Source organism: Struthio camelus, chromosome 2, assembly GCF_040807025.1.
Source record: "Struthio camelus isolate bStrCam1 chromosome 2, bStrCam1.hap1, whole genome shotgun sequence".
NCBI lineage: Eukaryota > Metazoa > Chordata > Aves > Struthioniformes > Struthionidae > Struthio > Struthio camelus.
Window position 1 is genome coordinate 126,044,260 of NC_090943.1, and position 17,804 is coordinate 126,062,063.

General features: G+C 44.1%; 1 protein-coding gene across 5 annotated transcripts in view; it reads left to right on the top strand.

Annotated features, from left to right (window-relative positions):
* The first annotated feature begins 359 nt into the window (after positions 1–359).
* PAG1 (phosphoprotein membrane anchor with glycosphingolipid microdomains 1) overlaps positions 360–17,804 on the top strand; it is a 118,251-nt gene continuing 100,806 nt past the window's right edge. For all 5 annotated transcript variants that reach the window (XR_011139167.1, XM_068932443.1, XM_068932444.1 and 2 more), the window contains exon 1: positions 360–489. The gene's annotated coding sequence lies outside the window, so the exon portion shown is untranslated. The remainder of the gene's footprint in view (positions 490–17,804) is intronic.

A 17,804-nucleotide genomic window follows, 5' to 3' on the forward strand; every position in this document is an offset into this window, starting at 1 on the left:
TTGAGCGCGCCTGGGCCGGTAAAACATCCCCGGAGGCGGCGCGGGGGAAGGCAGCTGCGCTGCGCGGGGCGCTGCTGCGCGGCCCTCGCCCCCCGGCCCGGCCCGGCCCTGCCGGCGCCGCGGCAGCGCAGGCCCCCGCGGCGCCGCATCGCTCGGCTCGCCGCGAACATGCGCACTGGCGGGCAGGGGGCTGCGCTGCCGCCCGCGCCGCGCTCCGCGGGCCGCGCTCCGCGCCGCGCCTCCTCCCGCTGACCCGCCCGCCGGGCGCAGGAGGGGGAGGCAGGCAGCGCGGGGAGCGCGCCGCAACTTGCTGCTGCTGCTCCTCCTTCCTTCTTTCCCTCCCTCCCTCCCTCCCTCCCTCCCTCTCCGCGCCGCCGCCGGCCCCTGCGGGCAGCGCTCCGCGGGAGGGCGCGCAGCCAGGCGGCGGCGGCAGCGGCGGCAGCAGCATCCCCGGACGGCGGCTCTCCGCGGAGGGCCGGGGGCTTGCCGGTGAGTTGGGGGCGGTGCGCGAAGTTGGTGGCGCGGTGTGTTGTGTTGCGGGGCTGTGTGTCCGCCGCCGCCGGGCGCGCAGCGCTGCGGGGCTGCCAGGGCGCGGCGCGGTTGGGCGCGCAGCCGCCGGGTGCCCCGGGGGCCGCCGCGCCGTCCGGCCGCGGGGCTGCGCGCAGCCCGGCCGCCCGCGGGTCATTGCGGCGGTCATTGCCGAGGCGTCGGTGGCAGGTGCAGAGCGCGGTGCGAGGCGGGCGGGAATTGGGGGGGGGGGGGAACCGGCCCCCCAGTCCCAAATTATGGTGCGTCTTGCCCAGCGCTGCGTGCTGGCGTATCCGCGGTGGCGGGATCCTCCGAGCTGTGCGTGTCCAGGCTTCTGCGGCGCCAAGTCAAGCCCCCTAACTGTATTTTAATTCAAATCCTATTGCATCGTGGCAGACTCCAGTGTGTTTCACACTGGCATCTGCTCTTAGTCCTGGAAACTCTTTAAGAGGAAGAGATCAGCAGGGGAGAGCGGAGGTCTGTTTTTCAAAGCGTTGCGAAGAGAGCTGCAAGCACAAATTAGACCTAACAGATCATTGGCTGTGTGTGCTCCTTGGAACATTTATTTCTCTTAGTGCCTCTAAGATTTAAGGAAAAAAAAAAGCCTGGCAAACAGTCATAGCAAAAAGTTGTGTACCTTCAATGTTACATACACTAATGGACCCAATTATCTAAACAAACAAACATGGTGATTTATAGGTGTCTGCACTATAATGCTTTGAATGATAGAGCTCTTTAACCTTTCTTTCTAATCTGTCCCTCAGAGATTTGGTTTTAAGCAGAGCAATATATCATCTGTGGTGCTGAATACTTGAGTTGATTACATTTGTAAAAGGAACAGGCTTAGGAATAATACCGAGCCATTAAGCAACAAATGCAAAAAAAAAGAGAAAGAGCAAAGATAAAATTTTGGCAGAAAGGATTTTCCCCCTTCGCAGCAGCCATGCTTCTTTAACTTTTATGCAGAGTATCTCATTTTATTAAATTAAACTTCAAACAAAATAAGGGTGTTCTTTGTGAAACCAGAAGCTAATCCTCCTTAGTCCTGTTGATGTCTTGTCTCTGTTGCAGTTAAATTAACATTTGAGCAGCGTGTGTTAAGAGAATTTGCAGAAACAGAGCTCAGGATTCCCAATGTGTAAATGGCAGTACTTTGCTGTTGTATTTATTTCTCTTAGACAATACAGAAGCAGAAAGTCCAGATTCTAGGGGTTTTTATTTTACATTTTTTAAAAATCTGTCCAGACGAATATACCTAAATATGAAGTGTACAGCTTCATTATAGCAAAAGTGCCTCCTCTTACTGGAAAAGTGATTAATTTAGTTGTTAGTTCATTTAACAAAGGCCAAATTCTGCTGCCTGTGGAGCATCTCCCTTAAGGGCTGAGCGTCTTTTGCTCCCGTTGAAAAAATTACCGAGCACAATATGAGTAGCATCTTGCAGGCCTGGAGTACAAGCATAATGCTATCTTTCACCAGTATTTCAACACAAGATTGTATTAACATATAATCAATATTCAGGTCATCAGTGAGGATCTGCAACTTCTGAACGAGAAGCTGCTCTGAAGGCAACGCATTGCTCATATTAGTAAAGGTTGTGCAATAAGATACTCAGCCATCTCAAGTATCTTTGTTCAGTTCCTTTTATGAAATGTCACTTAATGAGAGGGAAAAAAAAAAAACAGGAAGCACAGTGCTGCTCATAACCCTCATTGCCAGGCATCTGAATGTGAACGTGGTTTTAAATCAAGCGTAGAGATGACTGCTATCAGATAACTTCAGCTCCAAATTTATCCTCCTGTTGAAATTATATTGATTACAAAGTGACAACTGGCTTTCAAATAAGAAATGCTCAGTAATCTAGAGCAATTTTGTATTTTAAAAGAGGCGCTGTTCTGAGCAATCCCCAAGAAACGCAGTTGAGTTTTCCTAACTGGCTGTGCAGTGGCATTTAGTTAACGAACCCTCTTTCCTGGGGCAGCAATGACTTCATTGACACACAAGAGTTAAATCTATTTACCAGCTCATTGATGCTGTTGGTAAAGTGCTGGAGACTTCAGTGGCTGGAAGAGGACCCTGTTTTTTTTCCTTCCTGTAAGGGGACAAAAAACAGAGGGGCTTTTCCAAAGTGGTTGCTCTCCCAGTGCTGTCATTTGTAACGGCAACGTGTAGCATAAGAATGGTAAGATTTAACACCTAGTTGAAACAGTAAATCATTTGAATAACATTATCCAGGCTCTTACAGTGATGTCTGTGCTTCAAGGTGTTGAGGACACAGCAGATATCAAAACCGGCGTGGGCCCTGCTCAGGCGGCGGTAGCCCGGGTTCGAAGCACCCTGCCGAGCCGTGGCAGACGTGAACGCGTGCTAGGGACCGGTGGCCTGCGCGATAGCCCTGAGCAAGCCCAGATGGGGCTGATGGTGCTGAGCGTACGGAGACTCGCCCCCACCTCTGGGCTGCCAAACTGGGGCCAAGAAAGCCCCCTTGCAAGTCTGATGATTCACTGAGTGAATGGCAAGAGCCGGTGGGAGCCTCGCGTTGGGCAACGGCAAGGATGTGCTTCGCAGGCAGCCCCGGCCACGGCCGCTCGCTGCCCGTCCTCGCGCTCCCAGGGACGCGCGGGCTCTCTTCGGTGCCACCGATTGCAGGCTGCAGGCCCTAATTGTGGATAAAGAGCCACAAATCTCTGCTGGGGGTGGGGGGAGAAGTTCAGCAAGGGTCCTTCCGCGGAAAATTGGTGCGTATCGAAGTGTTCGTACCATCACATATTGCTTACACTGACTAAAACATACGCAGGACAAGCAATGCACGCTCACTTACGTGATACTGGTAGCGACAGATTTGAGACTTTGAAAACACTGCGCATTCACGCCGCCTCACCAAAACGTAAAATCCTGCTATGCAAAGATGAGCGAGCTGAGGCATGAAGATTCAGGTGCAAATTTACCCAAGGGAGTTGAGATATCTTTAGCTGCTGTTGCCCCCTGCTCCATCCCGGTGTCTCTCACGCTCGGATTTGCTGTGCGGTACCCAGGCCGCTGCCAAGGTCTCTCAGGAGCACCATGTCCTGCTTCCCTTCTCCTCGGGCCGCTCGTCTGCTTAAAACCCTGTGCGCTGCACCGGCAGCACTGCATTGCATACACTGCTGAGCCAGCGTATGCAGGGACCCACAGATCTTACCTGATGTACTCAAGGCCAGAAGCTGCAAATCGCTGTGTAGTTTCACACTGCTTTTCTTCAGCGGTTAAAGCTGCGTTTTGCTCCCAGTGCCACAGTTCGCCCAGGTAACTGTGGGCACAGCGTTGTAAACGGGACCAGTGAAACGATCCAGATTTCAGAGCAAATATGCCCTGCTTTTGGTGGGAGCGAGGGCTTAGCGTGGCCCATTACAGCGCCGCAGTTGTGGGCAGCCCCGTGGAGCTGCGCCGGCCGAGCTGCGGGCCGGGAGCCGCGGCTGGAGGGGCGATAGCTGCGAGCGGCGGGCAGCAGCTCCTGCAAGGGTGCCCCAAGCACGCTCCTCAGGTGGCAGTGACTGAAAGGCAATATTTCTTCACCTCATGTGTGTGAGGTAACTAAGTTCTTAATTAAAATAACGATGGTAGATTGTTAGGGCAGATAAATACTGCCTTGTTACAGCCCTCTTGGGTCATATGGAAGTGGTATTCATTTTAGAAAGGATGAATGAACAGAGTGTGAAGGATAAAGATCAGCTTTATTAATCACTCTGGAAGTGTTCTGTGGGAAAGGATAAACTCGTAAGGAAAGATACTGTCTATAAATGCCATTTAAATATTTATATAACTTGAGAAAATTTTGATATAAGAGGCATGCAAGAAGCAAGTCATATCTGGGTTGCTGTCAGAGAAAACTAGGACTTGTAGAGCCAGGGTTAGTCAATGAGTAGTGTATTGGTTATACTGTATTTGTGAATGCTTTGTTAGCAGTAGTGATCAGCTCTTCTTCAACACAACCTGGGGTGGGTGGGGGGAATGTTGCTCTTGTCCAAGTGAGGATAAAACATTTGGAGACTACATTTACTTAAACTCTTGTGCTTCAGGTGTGATGCACTTCTAATTTTCAGTGTTCCTGGATGAGAAGTTTGCCGGTCTTCATTACCTGGGTTAGCTGCATGTTGATTGATTTGATCATCCACTTCCAGTTTGTGGCAGTTGATAGGTCTGCAGCGTGAGAAAGAATTACTCCAAGACTCCAAGTGGGAAAGTGTTCCCTTCCCTCCCCCCCCCCCCAAAAAAAAACCCCTGGAAATCGTAGCAATTGTTCCTGTGCTGATCATTGATTTCATAATTCTCACAAAAATTTCTCTTGGCCAGTTCTCAAAACATGGCACAAACCTCTTAAAAAAAAGAAGAAATAAAAGAAAAAAGAAAAAAAACTGTGTTGCTTTCATGTAAATACGATGAGGATGAGCTTTTGAAAGTATAACTCAGCTAATATTGATAAATAAACTAGCTTGGCCAGAATAAATCTTTTCATCTAACTTCAAGAGCCCTGCTGTAATGAAGTAAATGCAGATGTACTTTATGTGTTCCTTTCATCTGAGTACATAGCAAACGCTCTAAAGTATTGCAAACAAATCTAAAATGGATTTCTAAGTGACTTTTTTTCTGTATTGGAAAAGTTTAATCTGTTCAGGATACAACAGGAATACAGTGTACCTTGCTAGTCGTGGGTGTGTTGAGGTGAGTGCTGATGGGAGCGGCGGGGGCAGAGAGCACATGAAAGAGCTGGCTTGACTCCTGCAATTGCTTTGTGAAAAATGCGGAACGTCCTTGTTCTGCATGTGGTTTAAAACACATTGCTTGATGCGCCTATCCCCAGCCTCACCCCTGTGGAAGGAAACTTGTGAAAGATGCTTCGAGAGGTAGGGGGACTGACAGAGTTTCTCGTAGGCTTCCTCCTCCAGAGCAGCCTAATTCAGAGACTCTTTGCTGAATCCAAGCTGTGTGAAGAGGGTGTGTAGGGGCACAAAATGACCGACCTCCTGTCTACCTCCCATCTACACTGACGGCTCTTGGCAGCCTACGCAGAGCCTGGAGAGGCTTGTGCTGGAGGGCATGGCTTGGCTCTCCTGGAAGCCTTGTCTATAGGTTCATAGACTGGTTAAATCCAGTCTTAAAGGTGGCCTCAGGACCATCCTAGCAGCTGGTGTGGACACAGTCATTGGCGTATGACTGTGGCAGCATCGTTGCCTTTGGCAGCATCATGTTGGTTGGAAATTGTGTTTTGGGAGAGAGGAATTCAAAGAGCAGTTCTGCAGATCTGAAAGCTTGCTGTATTATAGTGGATTTGGTTTTCATTTCTAGACTTCCCATATCACTATCCCATTTTCAGCTACAGCATTTTTTAAATAAACCAGTAACTTATTGTAATAAGGATACTTAACAAATGGAACTGTCTGGTTTCCTTGTCTCTTCTTCATAATGAAACCCGTCATGTAATGTTTATATTTCCCGCATCACACAAAGGCTCTTTGGATGTTCTCTTTAAAAGTACAATTTTTAAAAATTGTACTTTAAAGACACATATTGTTCATTTAAAAGACAGAACAATATGTAAGTGCTTTGTTTTGAAAAGAATAAACTCTTTGTTTTGGAGAAAAAGCCCATAACTTGGTGGGTTTTTAATAAGTAATGTTTAGAAATTCCATTCAATCGGAGTGATACAATATGTTTAGAATATTTTGAAAATTAAAATATTTAGACAACTGTGTTAGCATAATTACAGAAGTTCTACACTATGAGCTTTTTCTTTGCTGAGATCATAGAGTGGGAAATAATACAAAGAATGATTTCTTTGAGTGTTAAAAGAATTTTGTGAAAAGCTTTTAATCCAGCAGAATACTATACTTTAAAAGCATAATCATGATTTACTGATGTCCAGATTCAGCTCACTATTTGACACCATGAATAATCAGACATCCAATTTAGCTAGTGTCTGGTGTATTGTGCCGTGTGTATAGAAGTGAAACGTATTAAAAACTGTTCAGCTTTGGACGTGTTCATCTAGGGATTTACTCATAAATAATTGATAACCCACGGAAACAAAATCTCTTCATTACTTCTTGGAACGCTCACCTCTTCCCTCTCGCGCTCATTGTTCTTGTAGGCGCAGGGGAAGACAGAGGCACTGCTTTAATGAAGGTGTAAGTCAGCCTCCAGTGCTCCTTTCAAAAGGTCACCCAACTAAACAGCGGAAATGAAGTGCATGACAAAAGATAAACATTTTATTGTCCTATGGAGAAATGTGGCATGTCAGTGTTACAGAGAGGAACCACTTAGCTGCTGTGTTGAAGACTTCTTTTCATCCTATTGCAGAAACTGTGCTCATGATGAATTACTAAATCAATGAAATGCCTGCACCGAGTGCACTGTAGTAGAGTATGTCAAATTAAGGGTTATTTGACATGCAGTACCAATTACAACTGTAATATTTGGGCTTGATCCTTCACGATTTTACTGCTGTTAAGTATCCTTTCTTAGACTGTTGACTGCAGTGGAACAAGTTTTCCTGAGCAGTGGTTTCTCATTTGAATAAGGCTTTGCATGATTGGGCTCCTATTTACCAGACATTGAAGCATAATGATGAATTTCCTTTCTTGGGTGGGGGAAAAGGCATTATGCTACCCATGACCTAATAAAGGGAATTTGATTTGATCTAACAAAGTCTCATTTTAAAGGAAAAATTGTTAATGTAACAAAAGAAGTTCATCTTTTTGATGACTTGATTTGCTTTAGAATTATTTGTCAAGTTCAGTAACAGTCTTTTAAGGTGATAATATTTGCTTCCAGTTTAATAGCCCTAACTATTGCTAGTGTATGGGAAATGTTCAAATTGCATCATTAAGGGAGAACCCTAACAAATCTTACACCTATTTTAATGTGAGATTTCAGATGTTACTCTTACTTAATTGAAAGGTGAATGCTACCAAGACTTTATCAGTCTACTGTTTCTACATGACAGTGGTTAGTATGGAGTACGTGTAACTCCCAATGTGCTCTTCCCAGCTTTCAGCTTCAGGCTTCATAGCTTGAACTCTTCCATTTTCACCTGGCAAGAATATGCATCTGTTGTGTCATCTGGATTTATGTCTTTCAGAAATACTGGTTTTGATCAAAAGAAGGAGACAGATCTTTTAAGATAATAGTCACATTCGGTCTGATGTTGGAGAGAGCCTTTGCTCCTTCCTCTATGAACCGAAAGATTAAGCTTGCTTATAAAGGATTAGCAGAGTTCTCCTCTGTATGAATTCTGTATGAATTAACATTCATACTGGTGTAGCCAAAATGCCTGATTTTACATCAGTGGAAAATCCATTATCAATCAATGGGAATTTTACAGCTGAAGCCAAAGGGATTAGAGGCTCATGGTTTGGAAGTGACTGAAAAAGAGAAAGACCTGGATATGCTTGTTGTCACATGGCTGTGAGCCACCACCGGGGTGCGGCCACGAAAAATGGCAAAGGGAAATCTTAGGTTGCTTTAGGCAGGCTATTTCCAGAGGCAAACGAAAGGACTGGCACCATTGTGCAGGGCTGGAGAGAAACCCTGTCTGGGATGCTGCTTGCAGTCCTGGTTACTCATATTCCAGAAAGATGATTTCAGACTGGAAGAGGTAGATGAAGAAAGATGAGCTGAAATCCTATTCCAGGGATTGTATGATGAAGAGGAGGGATATGAGCTTGAGGTTAGAGTCCCAATTTGAGGAGGCGAGATGCGCAATGGGAGTGGGATTTAGGAGGAGCAGCGGAGGAGGAGCAGCGGAGGAGGAGCACAGATTTGAGACAGAGTGCTGTGCACAAGGTGTGTCTTAGTGAATCAGCTGCCTGCCAAGGTTTCTGCCCTTAACAAGTAACAGCTGCTTTTCCCTCTAGTACAAAGTGGATGGACCAACATTCAGACTACTAGGATATGCATGGTATAAGAAAACCCAATTTTCCACACCTATTTTAGTCAAGAATATTCATCAAATGTATTTCTAGAGTATAATTTCACTTTCTTTTGAAATGCTGGCATCAGACTTAGCTTAAAAGTAGCTCCGATCCAGAACCTAGTTGTGGACAAAAACATGGTCCACGTGCCTTCTGCTGCTGCATTTCATATATATTTTTCCAGGATGGAAACTAATACATCACAAAAAGCACTTCAGAGAAAAACTACACTTTTTACTATGATTTGGTAAATGTAAATGTATTGTTTTCATCTGTTATAATAGGCAAGATTGTGTCATTTAATTTGGCAATTACAGAGATTAAATTAATTTCATTTTCCTTTATTCTTGTTAAATGCAAAATAATTGAGCACGCTTCACGAAAGGTTGGGGCTCTGTTGTTTGTAGCCTCATCATTTATTAATATAACACATTAGATGAGAGGCTTTATAGATTTGCTTGCCTAAGGAAAAAGAAGAGGAAAATATATAAAGGCCAAACTGGATATGTAAATTTTGTCTCACACACTGAGGCACTGTCAAACAATTGCCTCATTTTTAGTACATTTTGTAAGAAAAGACCCCCCCACCCCACCCCGAACTATGACTTGTGACCCAACGCTTGAACGGCCAGACTGAGCTCGTATTTGGTTAGGCAAGCTTGCTTGTGCAGTGCCTTCCCCCCGCCCCCCGTGCTGTTCACTTAGGGATGTAACACTGTGATTAGATGGGCAAAATAAACTACAGCTGAGCATACCATAAAGAGGTATGTTTTGTCACTATCTTAGCCGTCTTAATTGGCTGCCCTAGTTACAGGAGTAAGCCATTTGTGACGTGTACAGATTTGGAACTATTACTTTAGACTAATTTAGCCTTTTCTGAAAATAGCTTTGGCCCAGCATTGGCTGTGTTGTAATAATCAGTTGGGTAGTGACAAAAGCGCTCTTCTGTCTTACCTTTATGTAGCTGGAGGCTATTTGAAAATTGGTTATTTCTCTGTGTCTCTGCAGCTCCAAATAGCCCAGACACTGCCAGCCACGGATTAGTAAAATAAATCCCTCACGTTCGCAGTTAAGTGGAAAGTATAAGGAGCGTTTTCTGATGTGTCTTTTCAATGTAGTGTCATTTGTTAGCTGGTACTGTGACCTCCATTTCTTGACTCCCGTGATGTGGCTTGTCACAGAGCTTTTTTGCATAGATTAATTCACCGCTCAAGGGAGTAGTAATGTGTGATGTTACGCGTATGGACCTTAGGTAAGTAGCTGCCTCTAGACTACCTATAATGAATCTATACTTTAAAAATTATGGTTTAATGCAGTTTGGTTCCTGTGATGTGATTTCCTTTTGTTTTATCTTTTTTAACTAGGATGTCTTTGATGGTCAAATGGGATGCATATCTGTAATCACCTTTAAGCGTTGCCAAGTATAGTCAGTTTGGAAAAAAATATTCACACCAATTTAATACATGAAATGTATCAATGTGTTGGAAAATATTTTTCACTTTAATTAGGTACAAGTATGATACAACAGTTCAGGTTTCCAGGATATCTTGGTGGACAGTCTGTCAACTCTTTTAGAGTGTTGTTGCAGTCAATGTTATTGACTGAGGCGAAAGCAAGAATTAATCTTTCAGTTCTTTCAATTCGTAACAAGAAGATTTAATTTCCTCTCTTGAGGACTCTTGTTTTACATTTCCGGATCAGCGGTGTACTTTCATTTGTGGGAGTGAACCCCGAAGCCCTTACTCAGTTGTGACTCCGTTGTTTCTGTTGAACAAGTCCGTCTCGTTTCTGAAAAGCACATGCCGCAGGAGTCGCCCGGCGTTAGCAGTCGGAGAAGATGCGGTGAGCTACGTGATGGCCGTGTCCGGTGACTTGAGCGTGTTACGGCGTGTTTCTAACCCGTTCCTGCGAGCTGGTGGGTGTCTGCTTCTGGGCGATTCTGTTATAATCTTCCTGAGCAGCTTTGGGGGAAAGAGGAGCATTGGACAAGGCAGACTCACCCAAAAGCAGAGGATTGATTTCCTCCCAAACTGGGAGGTAGTTTTTATGAGGAAGTTAGCTAAGTTATTATTTACTCGGCAAAACCGGCAGGCAGCCAATAATTAAGCATGTATTAGCTTATCGTTTATTCAGCCGTCGGATAGAGTATGCTCATCCACAGATAAAGCAGCGCAGTAGGTCCTTGCTGGACGCATTAAAATCAGTGGTCAGGCAGTGTCACGAGCTGGGCTGGGCTGAGGGGAGAAGTGCGGCGGGAGGCCTCCCTGGAGAGCTTTTGCAGACGGGCGGCTCGTGGCTTTCATCCTCTCGGCCACAGAGAACAGAGCCTGGGAATTTTGGAGCCCTTAGTCCGCGCGGGCCTTGGCCCCGGGCAGCCCGAGGGGCTGCTTTCCCTGGGAATGTGAAGCCCTGGGGTTTGGGCCCTCCCATTTGGCTGTCTGGGAACCTGGCAGGCTCCGGGAACTTTGGGTTGGTTTTGTCAGTGCTTTGCTCCTCCCAGCTGCGTGCATTACTAATGTGTTTGTTCTTGGACAGTGGTAATGCCAGCAAGAGTTGTCACGCTTAATCTGCAGTCAAGAAAGAATATTTTATCGAGGAAATACAGTTATCAACGTTTTCTGAAAGCTACTTTTTGCTTGGTTTTCTGAACTAGGCAGAAATTACGTTTTGCAATGCTGTGATTCCCTAGGAATAAGAATTTCTAAGACTCTGCAGTTTCTGTGTTCCATTCAGCGTGATGCATGCTCTGCTCCACGGAGCAGTAGTATTTTCTATATTAGCTTGTGTACTTGATTACACTGACGCTTAGAAAAAGCAACAGCTTTAAATTGCAAAAGCTTCCTTTTGCTAGAGCCTAGAGGAATACGAAAACCTCGGGAGCTTGTGCACTTAAGCTGTCTGTAGATAGTTATCAGTTTTCTGAGGTGTAGCTCTGAAATGTTGGTGTTCATCATTTAATAAAAGTCACGCTCCCTGCAGTAAAAGGCTTATACCTTTTTAACATTTAGCTACCAGGCTGTGTTAACACTTCAGTACTTGCTCTGCCTGTCTGTGTTAGCCCCATTTTATGCAGATAGGAGCCAGCTCTTCCAAAATGTTAATTCTATTAAATCGCTTGTATGCTGAAGAGCCGGATTTAGGTGGAAGGGAGAAGTACAATGCTTATTTCTGTCTCTGCAGCTGGTGTTTCATTTTAAAAGTAGAGGGGTCTTCTGACTTGAAGGTATGCACTGCAAAGTTAGACTTACCGTTCTCTTCCTCTTCTACATGGTCCACTTTAATGGATTTTTTCCCTCTGCGCTGGCAGTGGTGGGTATTCAAGGCTGTAACTGGTTATGTTACAGAAGCTAAGACTGGCAATTTGGTCTGTACTGAATGTTAAATCGAGGGATGCTGATACGGCGCAGATTGGAAGGCAGAGCTTGCAGGATGATGTAGCTGATGTCTTAACACAGGATTTAGGAGTACAGGTAATTTGTATTCTGACAGAAGAGTCTAGCTGCTGGTGAACCAGTTTTACGTGCGGTTGGCTCCTGTTGATCAATGCTGTGTTCGTGCAACAGCTTTTGGCTGTATTATGGGTAGGAGCTAGAAATTATCCCACATCCGAAATTTAAACATGGGAGTGGGAGGGAACGTACCAACTTTATTGTTAAGCGCCTATGCTGGATGTGTGCTTTGTGTCATGTTCTGTGAAGACAGGCTCTTTTTTTTACAAGAGCCTGTTCTAAAATAATAACTCTGTGGCTTGCTCCTCAAATCTTTGGAAAAGATTTTCCATTCTCACCCAAAAAAGGACATCTGCCTATTTTTGATAGCATGTGTCTGCTTTGCAGTTCGGCAAAACTTGTTCACCTTCAGTGCTTAAAAGGGTAAATCCCTGTGTTTTTACTGGATTGTTTGGCAGGGAAGCAATGTCTATTATTTCATCCGATTCCTATGGGATGTGTACAAAAGGGCAGTTATTTCACCTCTGTTATGACCACATATATGAAAAGTGTAAAAATCCCTTTCTTAGCAGAGTGTTTGGGTCTGCAGATGCTGGACGAATCACATTTATTGTGCAAGTCTCTTGTATTGCTTTTTCTAAATATTTCCTTTTCTTTAAAGCGCAGGTCTTGCTAGCTGTTTCTGAAGCATTCGTAGCTAGCATTCTGTCACATTTGTCTTCATGCAATAACAAACTAGATGGTGAGCTTAGCTGTCTCACTAATAGGCCTCAAGCAGTATCATATCCAAGATTCAAGGCAGGAGACTTTTATCAACGCAAACCTACAAAGAGCGTTTTTGTTGTAAAACACAAAGGTGTGCCGCTGTGTTTGTTTCTTAGTTCTGACAAAGTTAACAGCAGTCTAGAAACAGCACATAGAAAATACGCTGCTTTATATGCAAGTGGGAGCAATGCAGCTGTTATCAGTGACCTTAGCTTTCTCACTTTGTTTTGCAAGCTAATTTTGCATTAATTACGGGCAGAGCTTTAATCTTTGTCAATAGGGCAGAAACAGTAGAGTTATCCTTTGACTAATGATGTCCAATTTATTTTTTCCCCTGACTCTCCATTCGCAGAATAAAGACTGAAGCATTTTTCATATTAATTTATTCCCTCTTCATGATTTTTAAAATTCGCAAAGACATTGATCTTAGATACCTTGGTGCTATCTTCTCTGTGTGAGTGCTACTGATCTAGTGTGATCCCTGGAGACTATAGCAGGCTTTGCAGGTCAGGGAAAAAAAAACTTCTCGAGGTGAGACTTCTCGAGGTTTTTATATAAAAGTCATTTGATTTTAATGAAGGAGGAGAGTTGCCATTTTAAAACAGGATGAAATCTAAGCCTTTACGCAGGTTGTCCCCAAGTTAAAGGCATGCACTACAGCTTAGATACAGTTTAAATTCTGCATATATTTGCAATATCAGAGAGTTCGAAGAAGAAACCGCTGCATAAGTGATACAGCCGATCAGAACTTGGTGGGTTGCAAAATGGGCAGAAATGTCTTTTTTGGAGACCAGAACTGTAAGTGGATGTAGACTTGGGTAGGAACAAGTTTAACCAAAGGAGAGACAGATGTTCTTTCCTGTGCAAAACAGATTTTGTTCTTTGGTTTTGGTACATAAAGTCTGTGTTGTAGGAAGAAAAAGGGCTTAGCAGAACTGAAGTTCATGTGGCACTTTAATTCTTGTTAAAAATGTTTAGGAAGGCTAAGAAATAAACCTCATTCTTAAACAAAACGCTGCAAAGGCTGACAGGCCAAAGTGTGCAGCAACAATAGCTATTGAGAAGATTTCCATGATGACTGAAAATGCAGATTTCTTAATACTTTGGAACTTACACATTCATATGCTGTTGTGGTTTCAAAGGGGTTATGCGTACAAGCCTCGCTGTACAGAAAGGTGATTACAAGTATAAAATGACATTTGGTGCTGTATTGACTCTTTTTTTATATATAAGATGTTATTTTTTCTGTTTTGCTCATCTGAAAATGCTACACTCCTACAACTGAGAAGACTTATTTTGATATTTTGATACTTTAATTACAGCTAACTGATAAGAAGCAGTGATGGTAATAGCCAAAGCGAATAAGAAAATAACAGATTTTTTCTTCTGCTGTGTGTTTTACTTTTCTTCTACTGTACATGTGACATGAGCAATGAATTCAAGAATTACACTCATGTTACCTTTAGGAAAACTTAACCATTTATTCTACAATAAAAAATATATACCTAGACTGAAGGTTTCCGAAACTCTTCAAATGTTCAGTAAAGCTGTGAGTTACGACGTGTACATATCTTTCTTTTAACTTATAGAGTTTTTTAGATGCTAAATTACCTTTCCCACATAGGAGTTAAAAATAGGATAAAGTCTGGAGTGAGAAATTAATATCCTCAGACTCAGCATGGGAAGCTACTTCAGCACGTTGGAAAAGTCACGTAAGGCATCCGCATCTGTACCAAAGCAGGCAGAAATAGTGGTCTGCTGAAAGCACAAATGTTAACAGTTATTCAAACTACAGAGATACCCTTGATATCCATATGGATATCTGCCCCTAATGAATCCAACAGAAAGCAGCCGGACTGTGCTGAATCAAATACAAAGTGAACATGAAACTCTGAAAAGGACTTTGAAGAGCACAGAGTCTGCAGCATAAAAATAAATGAAGAACTGTGTATATATGAAAAAGTGGATACCTGTAAAAGCACTGGTGGCCTGCTGGATCACCAGGCAGCTGAGAGGACATTAGACAAATGAAAATTTAGTGTAATTTTTCATTGCAGGGGAATTTAGGCAGGTGGTTTTTTGAGTCACAAAGATGAGAAGGTGTCAGCCTGCTGAGGTATAAAAACAGAAGCGCTGAAAGAAACTGGCAAATTTAATACCGGTGTGTCACCTTGAAGCACATAGCACGCACCCAGTGCTCTGAAGAGCCAATATAACTGACAAAGTTTGCAACTTGCATGGATGCTGCAGCTGTATTTGTGAATCTCAGCACTTCCATTTTTGAATTTCATTTGAAAAAAACCTGAAATCTTAGGCAGAAAGAAAGCAGTGGTTTTTAAACAGACTGATGGTGATACTCATGGGAAGGTCTGAGCTTCCTGGTAAATGGTGTCTCTCCTCAGCAGGCTCCAGCTCAGGTGTTTTGACTTTTCTCCTTTCTTCCTGCCTGGGTGGGCATTGCAGTCAGCTTATACAGTGCCATCTGCAAGCCCGTGGCTAACTTTATTGTATAAGTCCGTCCTTGCCAAAAACTTACTTGTTCTTGGTAGATATTTGTCTTCAAAAATTGCTTCAAAAATAAGCTTCTCTGATTTGTGAAAGTGGAGAAAAACAGCAGAAAAAATGGGAGTGTATCTGCATATCTGTTTGGATAGTTCATGAGATGGCTGCATTATTTATAAATTATTTATGATTCTGAAGCTACATACTTTCTCCCCAGGTTTTATGTCTTGTATAACTGAACAGTATGATTTACCTTAAATTGCCCATCTGACATGCATCGTGAATCTCTGTACACTACTGTTTCTGTTCTCTTGTATGGGCATCACTTGTGGAAAAAAGATTTGCATAAAATGTTTTCTTCATGTAAATGTGTTCAGGCTGAAGCTCCAGAGCATCTTGTTATAACATATGTACCAATCCTGTTGAATTGGTTTAGTGTCTAGCTCAGTAATTGAATCTGTTTGTTTGTTGCTGTTGTTTTTGGAATTAGCACTGAACAGTATGCATGCATGTATGTGTTTTTACTGGGGTCTTCCTATCCTTACCTTATCCTGAGGTTACCGTAATTAAAAAAAAAAAAATGTATTTTTCCATTGTTGAAGCATGTTTCTTTGTAAGGGCTCTATCCTTTCACCGGGATAAGATGGAAACGGTATTTCAGTATTAAAACAAATTACTGGCATACTTTCTCACCATCCCAGAGACAGGGTTGGAGGCAGCTCCCAGCAGGGGGGTCTGCACCAAGGCTGCTTCCAGCTCCGTCCCAAAGACCTTCGGGGCCACCCGTGGCTCCCAGAGCTGGGCACCTGCCTTGTCTGAGCTGGCCTGGAGCCAGGCAGCCGTCCCTGGCGTGGGGGGCAATCGCGTAGGACCCTGCCAGTTGGCATAATTAAAATGGTGGGTACACTAGAGAGATAAGGAGAGATAAGCCCTGCTGTTTTGGCTGGTGTCACTCGAGCAGGGGCACGTGACCTGCTGTGAGGTGCCACATCCTCTGTGAATCACCAAATAAGCGAAAATGCCACCTCACAGGCTTCAGTTTCTGTGCGTGCAGGTAAGCAAACAAACAGAAAACCCTGCAGTTAATGATCAGATGTTCGGAGGGCTTGGGTTTTCTGTTTGGTAATACAGGAAAACAGCAACTTTATGCAAATTGTCCTGTGGATATTTTTCTAAATTTTGTGCTGCCTTTTAATTTCAAAAAGCTTGAAATATAGCTAGAAACCAGTAGCAGAGCTGCATTGGAGGCTGCATTTGGTTCCTCGGAGATAAGGTAGCATTGAGCAATATGATGACTTTGAGCTGAATTCTGTCCTTTTTAAAACCACCTTTGAGTTGGTAGGTTTAGGGCATAACACTCCTGAAATGCAGAGTCACTGGTGGAAGTTCTGAGCAACAGCAGTAACGGGGAAAGCCATGAAAAATGCAAGCTAGACACTAGCCAAATCTTGACCTGTTTAGTAGCAGGTGACTACCCTGAACAGTGGCTCAGAAGTGCTCTTTAAACCCTTCAGCTGCGGTTGCCTCTGTTTTCTTTTCCCTGGCATTGAGACAAATCTTTAATTTTGGGCACAAACTGTCTGGGTCTTCTCTGTGACAGTTCACTTTGCCTAGTGAAGTGGAGAGGTCCTCTGTCGTTCAAACAGCAGGGGAACAGGGTTGTTCCCAAGAGGAAAGCAGCCATGGGCCATGCTGAGGAACCCAGTGCAACAAAACCCTAGTAATTTGGCCTAAAGTCAGCCTGGGTCCAGCTTTGCTTATTTGCTCTGCCGCTGCTTTGTGCGGGTCGTTCCCCTGCGTAGTGCTCGGTGCTCCTGTACCATGCTACGTGGTAGTGCCTGGGTAAGGAAACCTGGTGCCAGGTGTAGTCTTGGTCCGTGCGTCCTTGCCCCCCTCAATAGTGAACATGGCTCTATATGAAGCCTCCGCGGTTTCCGGTCCTGGAGGAACATAGCCCATGTTTGTGTTGTGCTGCCCTGATGTAACGAACCCTGAGCGATCCGAGCTGCGCTTGCACCTGGGGAACCCAGAACCTGCATAATGTGACCCTGGTCCCAGGGCTTTTAGCCAGGCCTTTGTACACATAGAATATTTTTTACCTCCTGGTCACTGGTTTTGTCTGAACCTCTTCATTTACAGTGTCTCCTCTGTGGCCGTACTTTCCTTCTTCTGTTTGTTTTTCATTTTATTCTTCCATTTCTTCTTAAAGCCTTCTTTTTCCAGCTTCTGTGATCTTCCTGTTACCTCCTTGTCTCTCCTTTACCTGATTATAAGCATGAATAAATGAGATAATGAGACACAGGCCAGTCATCCCAATTACTTTGTATATATATGCGTATGTATATCCTAACCCTCCTCCCCTTCTCTCACCTTTCTGTCTTTTCATACAGCAATCTCTGCAGGATGGGATTGTCTTTTGGTGTATATTTAGCATGTTATTGGCACTGCTGCAGTGTGAATAGCATCGACTAATGGTACACATATTTTGAGAAACTAGAGCCATATCGTAGTGTTCATTTGGGCTAGTAATGCCCAGCAAATTACCATGTAGCCTAGCTTGTCATCACTGTCATTGAAATGTTTTGCTGCCCTCAGATTGTCATTGTTTAGT